At 39.3% G+C, this 10,470-nt stretch overlaps 1 non-coding gene across 1 annotated transcript; it reads left to right on the forward strand.

The window, feature by feature from the left end:
* Positions 1 to 10,310: 10,310 nt before the first annotated feature.
* On the forward strand, positions 10,311 to 10,464 carry LOC129989546 (5.8S ribosomal RNA). The gene has a single exon (XR_008785808.1). It is a non-coding gene; the product is annotated as a 5.8S ribosomal RNA (ribosomal RNA).
* Positions 10,465 to 10,470: the final 6 nt, after the last annotated feature.

Here is a 10,470-nt window from a genome sequence, read left to right on the forward strand (position 1 = left end):
CGGCAAAAGAGATTTCAAGCGAGTTCAGCGAGTGGGCGTCGCCCCGTTTCCAAAGGTAAACACTAGATGTTGTCGAGCGGATGTACAATATTCAAAGCTACTACTCACTTGGAAAGTTGAAGTAAGCAGAATAAAACATTCCGAAGGCACTTCCAAGGCAGTAAAAGACTATTGCACAAGTTCAGTAGTGCTTTGTACAGGATTTTCGTGGAAATAGGTTTCGGATGGGTGGAAGGTGGGAAATATTGAGTAAATCAGCCGCACAGGTATTTTGTTAATTGACGGCGGTAGATGCCTTCTTTGTAGTTGATGTTTATTTGTTTCCCTAACGTTCTTATTCTCTCGCAGCTGTTGTTATTTGAATATTTTCCTCTTTATATTGGGTTTGATTAATCGCTGTTATTTAGAAGTGATGTAACTCTATAGCATACAATACGCATCCATGTAGTGAGTTCCAAACCTCATTCAGTCGCCATCTTACTTGTAGGTGGGCGTTTCCAAGTTCATTTAGGTAATTGCAATTGCAATTAGCTTCTTCAGGAAGGGCACCAGTATTTAGTGCGTTGAATTCAGTATTTCATAAAAACAAAGGCACACCAATAAAGTTCGCATTCACAAACAACACATACAAGTAATTTTTTAAAACACCAATAAAAATTAAATATGCAATAAAAGCATAAATAAAAGCGTAAATAGCATTAAAACTACATTGAAATTAATAAAGGAATAGTAAAATATTAAAATATAATTAAAATGTCACTCTAGGCAGCAGAAACTTGTTGACGGTGAGCGAGATCCAGGAGCTCACAAGAGCTCACCTCACTCGACGGCTGCCGAGGTGATTCTGGGGATTGGAAAGTAGATACCCACGAGTCCCCCGGTTTACCCGAATGGGTGTAAAACCATCAGAGGGGACACGGGGAAAAGATCCACCCCAGCGCGCCGAAGATCCCGCGGGCCAGTCCAGCCCGACGGACAGATTTATTTTGTCCAAAGAAATTCTACAAGCATTGCCCCGACACGGGCAGTATTTAATTACATGAACTGATTAACATAATGGTTCTTGGTAATACAACGCTCTACCCAACAGCTGGGGAGTTAAAACAATTGCCCTGTCGGGGCCAGCAGAACTGACGAACAAAAAACTAAAATAACGAAAAAATAAAAAAGGCAGAACTGACAAACTAAAAGCAGAACTGAAAAAAGAAATAAATGCAGAACTGACAAGCGAAAATAAACTTATAACTGAAATAAAATAACATCCGTTACTAATCCTTAATACACATGGGCCGTGGAGGAGGAGGCAGGCCCATCGGGCTTTTACTAACCAGATGGATGAATGAATAAATGAAGGAGTGATATTATTTAAGTATTAAATTTTAAGTTTACTTAGGTTTTGATTACTGTGTTTTGTATTGTTATTGATATGTTTGGTGATCATTAGGTAGATTGAGGGAAAGAGGTATTGTACTATTTAATTTTATTATTTATTTCGTTATTAATTTTTTCCTGCATCCCCTAACTTCATCTCATTACATTTCATCGTACCATCGGAACCCCGGGTATGTAACATTTAGCTGTTTTTTATCTTTTCTTTTCTTTTATTTTCAGGTGTGGATGGGGACCAGACCAGAAGGATGCCGGGGGCCCCCAAAAGGCAGGTATAAGGTTTTTATATAATTAATTATTAATAATTAATTTAATTAAATTAATCCAACCCGCCCCCCGGCCGGCAGTGGTAGCCAGCCGGGGGGCTTATTTTTTAAAGGATTTTTACTATCCCGTGTCCCGATGGACTTTGAAATAGTTGGCAAACTGAGACCAGGTCCAGTCAGAGGGGGAATCTAGGCCTCAACCTCTCCAACACGGCCAAGCGTACCATCGGTATTAGAACTTCGTTGGTATCACACATCAAAGGAAAAAGCAACACATCAATAGGACGACACATGTTAAAACACATAAAAACAGGTTAAAATTACAAGTACACAAGAGGTCTACTTCAAAACACATTAAAATCACATGACTACATAAAAACACATCAAAATGGACGAAATGGACACAACAAAGCAAGACACACTCACGAACATGATGGAGACGTACTGGTCCTGATCCCTAAGAGGCCCTTGTAAAAGATTAAAATCTTCCGAGTCCCAGAAGAATGAGTCCCAGGGTAAAAATTTAAAGCTTAAAAACTTAAAAGTTAAAAGATAAAACACTATAAAAAACACTATATAAAGGGGGGTGGCAGAGATATTGATTGGTGTGGTGCTGCCTCGTAGCTATCTCATTATACTGACCTGGACAGTTGCGGTTAAGTTAAATTCAGTTGTAAAAATAAAAGTTAATATTGGTGGAGAGCGGCATGTAAATATGTAAAAATATTTAAAATATCCAAAGTTTAAAAGTATCATGTCAATGTCATAGTTTAAAAGTATATGTCATTAAAATATGTAAATGGTATGAGTTCTATATACAATGAAAGTGAGATGATGTATTTAAAAGTAATAACTTAGTAGTCAAATAAGTAAAATTCCCAGGTAAAATACATGCCAAGTCCAGTTTTTAAAAATAAAGGAGTAAAAACCTAATGATAGTCATTAATTAAAATTTAATTATGAAATCATTAAAAAAATTCCATAAAAGTTTTATTAAAAATCTTTATAATTATTGGTGCCCAGAGGGAGGATGGTGTGATTGTCTATTATAATCTAAAAAAAAAAAAAAACCTCGATTTTATAAAAATAGTCCTTAAACTAAAATGATAACATGCGTTACCCCATAAAAAGTCTAATTAATTATGCAACCCCTAGTGATTGGTTCTATCTAAGTAGAACAGGTGTGTTAACAGTCGTCCTTAATAGTTTGTCTTCTAAGTGATGCAGTGCGCCATGCATTGCGCTCCGTTGTTTGGCAGGGTTTCTTAAATCAAAGGGAAGTTTCATTTAAAAGTTTCTGTAATAAAATTTGTCCTACTATAGAACGGTAGAAAGAAAAAGAATTTTTCTCCTTTCCTCCAAACGAGTCGGAGAAGGTCGGTTGCCTGCAACCCATCTCAAGTAAGAAAAAAGAAAAGTGCGTTTATGGATAAAATTATCATTAAAACCAAGTAGGATAAAATACAATTTCACACCATCAATCCGAGTCTCCAGGACTGGTGAGAGCATCGCAGATTGCGCCACTTATTAAAAAGCATTCTCTGATTTTGGCGACAGCCTGCCTATTATGTAGTACATTTTTAAACCAGGCCCTCCTATGTTCCATCGCCGGAGTTAATAAATGAAATTTTTTAGTATGTGGGCAATGGAATAAATAGTGGTCAGGATTACCCTCCTGACCACAAGAACAAAGAGGAGAACCTAGCTTGTGGAATCTACATAAATAGGCGGGGAAGGGACCATGCCCACTTAAAAAGTAAATTAAAAATTTGTTAATAATTAAAAATTTTTCATCCACCATGTCTATAAAATCCCTTACTCTGATCCCGGAGGGGGAGTCGTAGTTATTCCAGTATTTTTTCCATTCCCCCAGGGTCCAGGAATTAATTTTTCTTTTTAGAAAAGAGTAAGGGGCGGGGATGGATATTGGGATCCCGTGTTTGGTGGCCTCTTTAGCTTTTTGGTCGGCCAGTTCATTTCCTAGATTTCCAACATGGGCTTTTACCCATGAGAGGCCGACCATGTGTTTGGCGGAACTCATGTTATTTTTAATTTTGTTTACAAACCCAGATCTGGAGTTGCCACTCATCAAAGCAGAGATTGAGGAAAGGCTGTCTGTATAGATATTTGATTTTTCGTTTTTTCTGACGGCCCATTGGGCCGCGAAATCTATGGCGGCCAATTCCGCCTGGAAAACAGAGTTGTAAGCATCTAATTTGAAAGTGTGATTTTCTATATTTATATTATTGTTAAAAACACAGACGGCAAAGCCAGTTTCTTCATCAATTTTTGAGCCGTCTGTGTAGATTTCGTAAATCGCGTTGTGTATAGATTTTGGGAACTGTATAATTTTATTTTCTGCCTGAATGTTTCTAATATTGATGTTTCTGTCTAATTCGATATTTTCTATTATGTCATTGTGTTTGTTACAGTTGGCAATCCAGATCTGAAATTTTAGGAATTCCGCCTTGGCCACTATATGAAGAGGGGGGATTCCCGTTAATATGTTTAAGACATTGGTGGATGTCGTTCGATATGCCCGGGTGAACCTGATCAAAAAAATTCTCTGAATTGAGTGGAGCTTCAAGGTCTGGGTTTTAGTAAGAGCCCCGCCCCAGTTACTTGCACCATAGAGCAGGGCTTTTTCAATGACGGTTTTATACCAGACCTTAATTATATTTTTATCGAAGCTCCACTGTGATCGTATCACCCGGCTAAAATTAGCAGTTAAAATCTGTGATTTTTCAGTTAGGGATAAAATATGGGCTGTCCAAGATAGTTTATTGTCAATTATGACCCCCAGAATTTTTAGGCTGTCGCATATTCTAATGTTGTTACTATTTATTTTAAAAGTGGGTTTTTTGTGTAAAATGGTGGAACCTCTTTTGGAAAAAGTCCTGGAGGATACACTCCGAAAGATTATGGCCTGGCTCTTTTCTGTGGATAGCTTTAATTTTAATTTCACTAGATTATTGTTGACGATGGCCAAAGTATTATTTACGTTAATTGGTAGTTCATGTGAGGTTCGGCCACCGACAACTAGAGCCAGGTCGTCGGCAAAAGCCTGTATGTGTACCTCCGGGCTATTGTATGATAGTATATGATTTATATAAAGGTTCCACATAGTGGGCGCAATCACCGAGCCCTGGGGACAACCTCGGTAGCACCATCTTGTAATGTTAAAATCGTCATTATTGAACGAAACCGTTCTTTCCATTAAGTAAAAATATAGGAAGTTCTGATAAAAATGAGGTACCCCGTAGCCCTCTAATATTTGAAAGAGGACCGGCCAGTTCATGTTGTCGAAGGCTGATTTAATGTCCAATGAAAGGAGGGCCACGTGTTCATTTTGTATTCTTGATTTAATTTTGTTTATTAAGTTATGGATGGCCAGATCGCAACTTCGGCCCTCCCTGAATCCATATTGGTGATCGTGTAAGATCTTGTTGCGATCTAGCCAAATGTTAAATTTATTTATGAACAGCCTTTCGACAATTTTGCCTAAAGTGGGCAGAAGGCAGACCGGCCGGTAAGAGGAGCAGGAACCAGGGTCCTTACCACTCTTGAGTAAGAAGAAGACCCTGGCGTTCCTAAGGCATTCGGGGAAGTAGTTATGTTTAAAATATACGTTGAAAAGATTTAATAAAAATTGTTTGTCTATATTAAAAACCGCTCTCCACATTCGATAGTCGATCCTATCAAGCCCCGGGGCTTTGCCGCCTTTGAGGCTCCCAAATACCAATTCCAAATCATAAACGTTGAGAGCCTCCGAATCACCGGGTTTAAAGTTGTAGTTGAGGGAGTCGATGGGGGTCTTCCCTGGGAAAAAATGATCCATAATGGCGTTAATTTTGTCTTGATAGTTGTTGTTGGGATCATCATTCGGGTTCACTCTGATTTCGCCCCCATCTGAATTTTTGTTAAATACTAGTTTAAATAGGAACCCGAATGTCTCGTTGTAATTTAGGCAATATTTTTCCCAGGCCTCCCTTTTGGTGATTAAAAGTTGTTTTTTATAGGCGGCCCGTTCTTTCCTATATTCTATCCCCGAGACCAGGATCAGACCATCATCTATGTTGTCCTTAACATGTTTCCGGTATTTTTTATAGAGCCTGTTTACCCTATTGCGGCGCTCCCTGAGGTCATTGTTCCAGAAGCTGAATTTTTTTGCTGTTTTTTTAGGTTTTTTCTTTAGGTTTTTAAGAGCGCATGACTGTATAAAATTGCAGAAACTATTGGTGAAACTGTTGATCTTGGTGAGGCTGTCAGCTTTTTGTAATTTTTCCTTATAAGTTTTTAAGTTTTTTCTGACAGCCCTGATAAATTTATTAATACCGTATTTGCTTTTTAGATAGTAGTCAGCCTCTGGAACGTCTTCTAATTTTAGTTTAAAATAAATATATTTATGGTCGCTGTGGGACTCCATGTCCAGGACCCCCCAGTTCTTGACGTAGTGGGCAATTGGGGCGGTGATTAGTGTCAAATCGGGGAACCCAATATGAGTTGTTGATTGGAAAGTCGGACCATGGCTAGCGATATTACAAAGATGTAAATTATTGGAGGCCATGAACTCGGTCAATTTAATCCCCCTAATATTGTCCGAGTCATAGCCCCATCGTCTAGCCTTGCAGTTGAAATCTCCAACGACTAGGTTGTGGCTATTATGATAATTATAGTCATTTATTTCGTTTATAAGTCTATTTATGTCATCATGGGGGGGAAAGTAGCAGTTTATAATATTTATTATTGTTTTTTGTAGGTGTATTTCTATTGCTATTGTATTTTTAGTGCTAAATTTGTAGTAGACATTTAAGTTTTTATTAAAAACATATATTATTGCATTTTTGTCGTTGGAGATATAGGTCCGACAGCCAAAATATAAGTTAGGGGGTTCCCCTTTAAAATGATATGGGTCCTGGACAGCAACAAAATCTAAGTCTAAGTCCCTAGCGACCTGAAAGACCCCAGTATGAGCAGCCTCGCAATGGTTCAGGTTTATTTGTATACCGCGTAGAGTTTTACTGTCCATAGTCAGTTCTGCTTCGTATTATATCTTTTTGTTTGAGATAGCTTTTGCATCGACGGTCAAGGCAGCTATGTCCCGTGCCAAGGCTAGTTCCAAATCTTTGGTTGTGTTTGATGCAGTTAATGCATCTCAAGCCCTGGCAATGATGTCTTTCGCCCTCTGTCTTTACATTACCACACCTGTCACACCTCTTTTCATTTGGATTAATACAGGTTTTAGAGGTGTGACCGTATCCCATGCAAATCTTACACTGTTTAATCCCTATGAATTCTGCCACCCTTAGTCTTTCCCAGCCAAAGTACAGGCCCCCCTTTTCTCTGATTTCCTTAAAAATTCTTGGTGGGACCGCAATCACCCAATGATGTTTCTCCCTGTCCTTGGCCGGGATTTTAAAGTTTATTTTAAAATTGGGGGTATTGTCAGGATTGCAAAGAAACAGATTTTTCTCTATTAGGCCCTTGGTAAGCTCCTCCGTCTCAATGCCCTTGTTAACGTTATATAGTATTATTTGAGGGGAGCGTTTGTCTGGTATTAAAATATCATAGGTATTTTCAATGCTATCAGTATTTTTCAAAATACTATTGACATACTTAGCGCTCTCAGTGTTGGATGTAATGATTTTCACTCCTCCTCCCTGAAGTTGACCAATACCCCGCACCCTTATTGAGGGATCTTTTTCCTGGATGGTAGTCATTACTGTGTTTTTATTTACATTGTAGTCTGATCGGTCCGGCATTTTTGGTTTTATCAAGACTACACCCTCCGGTTCTTTAGTTAGTCTTACTGAGCCGGGCGGGGTACTGGTTATTGCTTGTGCGTAGGATTTTGCGCAACTGCTATTTTTAATTTCGTTTAGTGTTCTCTGGCATTCGTCCTGTCTTTTTTTAATTTCGTCACACATTTTGACCAATGTTTCCATTTGATGTTTTGTTTCTGTGGAGGGGCCGTTGCTACCATTCCTGGCCAATTTTCCCCTTAAGTTTTCGTTTTCATTGTTTAGCAGATATAATTTGGCCTTTAATCGCGCTGGCTCGTTATTGTTTAGCAGTTCTTTATGATCGAAAATGTCTGATTGTAGTAATTTATTTTTTTCGCATAAGTATTTAATCATGTTAGTAAAGAAGACCAGGAACTGCTGAGTTATTACATTTCTAATTTTTTTGCCGAATTGCTTTTTGTTAGTAATTAATGCATCCGTGTATCTGCTAAATAATTCAAGTTTATTCATAATTTCTTCTGCTAATCCTTCATCAAAGTCAGTTGCGCGGATTGTGGTAGCCAATTCCTCTACTGCATCTGTTATAAATCCCCCACTAGTCTTTAGCTGTGAGGACTGCCCAAATATGATCTCCTCAATCTCCTCGCGGTGACTCGGCTGGGAGCGAGTTCTCGACTGGGAGCCATCATTTGGTTCGCCCTGCCCTTCTATCAAGTTTTTGTTACGTCCCCGAGTACGTCTAGTAAGTGGAAATACATTGTCACCGTGGTCATCCGATGGCTCCGCACTCGCCTCAACCTCTATAATAACAGATGGAGATGTGGGTTCAGATGTTTTCCCATCAGATAGGTCGCAATCCGACATTTTAAGTAAAAACAAAGCAAGAGCCAACCCTCAATTGGCCGGGAGGAGGAGACAGGACATCCACAACGACAACGACAGAAAGCTCAAAAAGATAAAAATTTGACCACGTCACCTCTAAAACTATTTTACAATAAAACTCCAGGACCAGCACAACACACACAAAAACACTAAACAATGAAGAACACAGAAAGAATAAAATATGTATATATCATAAAACACAGTATCTACAATAAAAAAAAAGACTACACTATATTTACACTGAGAAAAAGAAAAAACTTTATCAACCACAAATGAACTAAAAAAGCTAATCCCAAGTTAAAAGTCAGCACCAAAAACGCTGTTAGCTAATAATTAAAACGGATGGCAGATAAAACTTAAAAACACACTAAAAGAAGGCACTAAGCACTATCCATCTATAAATAAAATCCATCACAGATGATCCATGATTACAATCAAAGTTAAAATCAATTTGAATTAAGAAATCTGGTTGAATGTCAGAAAATAATAAAAGCAAATCAAAGTTTATACAACACTCACCAACTCCAGGTGGGCAGCCGTTCGTGGTTATCTGTATTTCCAGAAGTTCAAGGAGACGGAGAAAAATCCGGCTCCAGTGTGACTTCAGGTGTGACCACCTGGAAGCAGGAGAGAAGAAGCAGGCGAATGGAGAGCTGAAGAACTGATGCGAAGTGATCTCGGTAGAAACAAAACAAATGCTCCGTTGGTGGAAGAATCAAAGGCAGATGCAATTTCTGCAAGCACAATCACTCTCAGGTACTTTTCAATACATTATCTTGCTTTTAGGCTATTTTTGCTTGGTTATTTCAATAAAAGATGACTTTATTCATTTGAGCGCTATCCCAATTCTTCTGAGCACAGTAGGAAGGGGGCGTTTCCACTTGGCATTTGACACATTAGATACAGATGGTGGGCGTTTTCGCATTCGCTTGTAGTTGTTTATTCTCTCTTGCCTATTGTTGATTTAAATAAATACTGCTTCTATGGATGTATTTCCAATATTTGAATATACAGATTCAAGAGATGTAGCCGGAGGGGGCGTTTCCACTCGCCGCCATGATATTTAGCAGTAGAAAGTAGACTCTAGATACCAAATATATATTCCCTTCGCTCTCGCATGCAGTTGGTACTTCCGTAACGGTATATTGATTCGGTATATTATGGTATATTATGTCACCGGTATATTGATTTCACAAATCCAAAGACTACAGCTCCTTCATATAATTGCGTAAAGCATATTCAGTCGTAAAACACAAAATCTATTGAAAAATACTTAAAATTCACACTCCAAACACAAGGATAAACAAACACAAAAAACAAATTGATGAACTAGTAATAAATGTTAAAATAGCTTTGAATAAATAAAGAATACCGTCAAAGAGTTAGGTAATTCTCTCCCACGAGAGCGAGCAGCAGAGTCAACCGCACTCGACGACGGCTGAGGTGGGGGGGATTGGAAGGGGATTGGAAAGTGTAATTGATTCCATGAACGAGGAATTCCCAGTAAGCACGAGTCATCAGCTCGTGTTGATTACGTCCCTGCCCTTTGTCCACACCGCCCGTCGCTACTACCGATTGAATGATTTAGTGAGGTCTTCGGACTGGCGCTCGGATTGGCCTTTTGGTCGAGCCGGTGTGCCGGAAAGATGACCAAACTTGATCATTTAGAGGAAGTAAAAGTCGTAACAAGGTTTTCGTAGGTGAACCTGCGAAAGGATCATTAATTATAAACTATTATGTCTAAACGAGGAGCTTTTTTAAGTTCCTTGCCGGTACTGGTTCCCACGCGACTCGGGGAACGAAGTACTAAACTTTGAATTTATGATGCCTACTATGGGTGTGCCTGTTCTATCCCCGGCCCTCGACTTGGGCAAGAGGGGGGTCCTAGTTAACTAGGGCTAGGCTTGAAGAGATGTGCCTGTGTGCACACCGCCCCGTGGCATCGCTTCCCTATATGGGGAGTGTATTGAAATAATACTCGAACGCACTAACGACCTTTCGGAAACGATTGGCCAAAAATAAGAAGTACAACTCTGAGCAGTGGATCACTCGGCTCACGGGTCGATGAAGAACGCAGCCAGCTGCGAGATTTGGTGTGAATTGCAGGACACATTGAGCACTGATTTTTCGAACGCACATTGCGGCCTCGGGTCCTGCCCGGGGCCTCGCCTGTCTGAGGGTCGGATAAG

Source organism: Argiope bruennichi, chromosome 10 (genome assembly GCF_947563725.1).
Source record: "Argiope bruennichi chromosome 10, qqArgBrue1.1, whole genome shotgun sequence".
Lineage (NCBI taxonomy): Eukaryota > Metazoa > Arthropoda > Arachnida > Araneae > Araneidae > Argiope > Argiope bruennichi.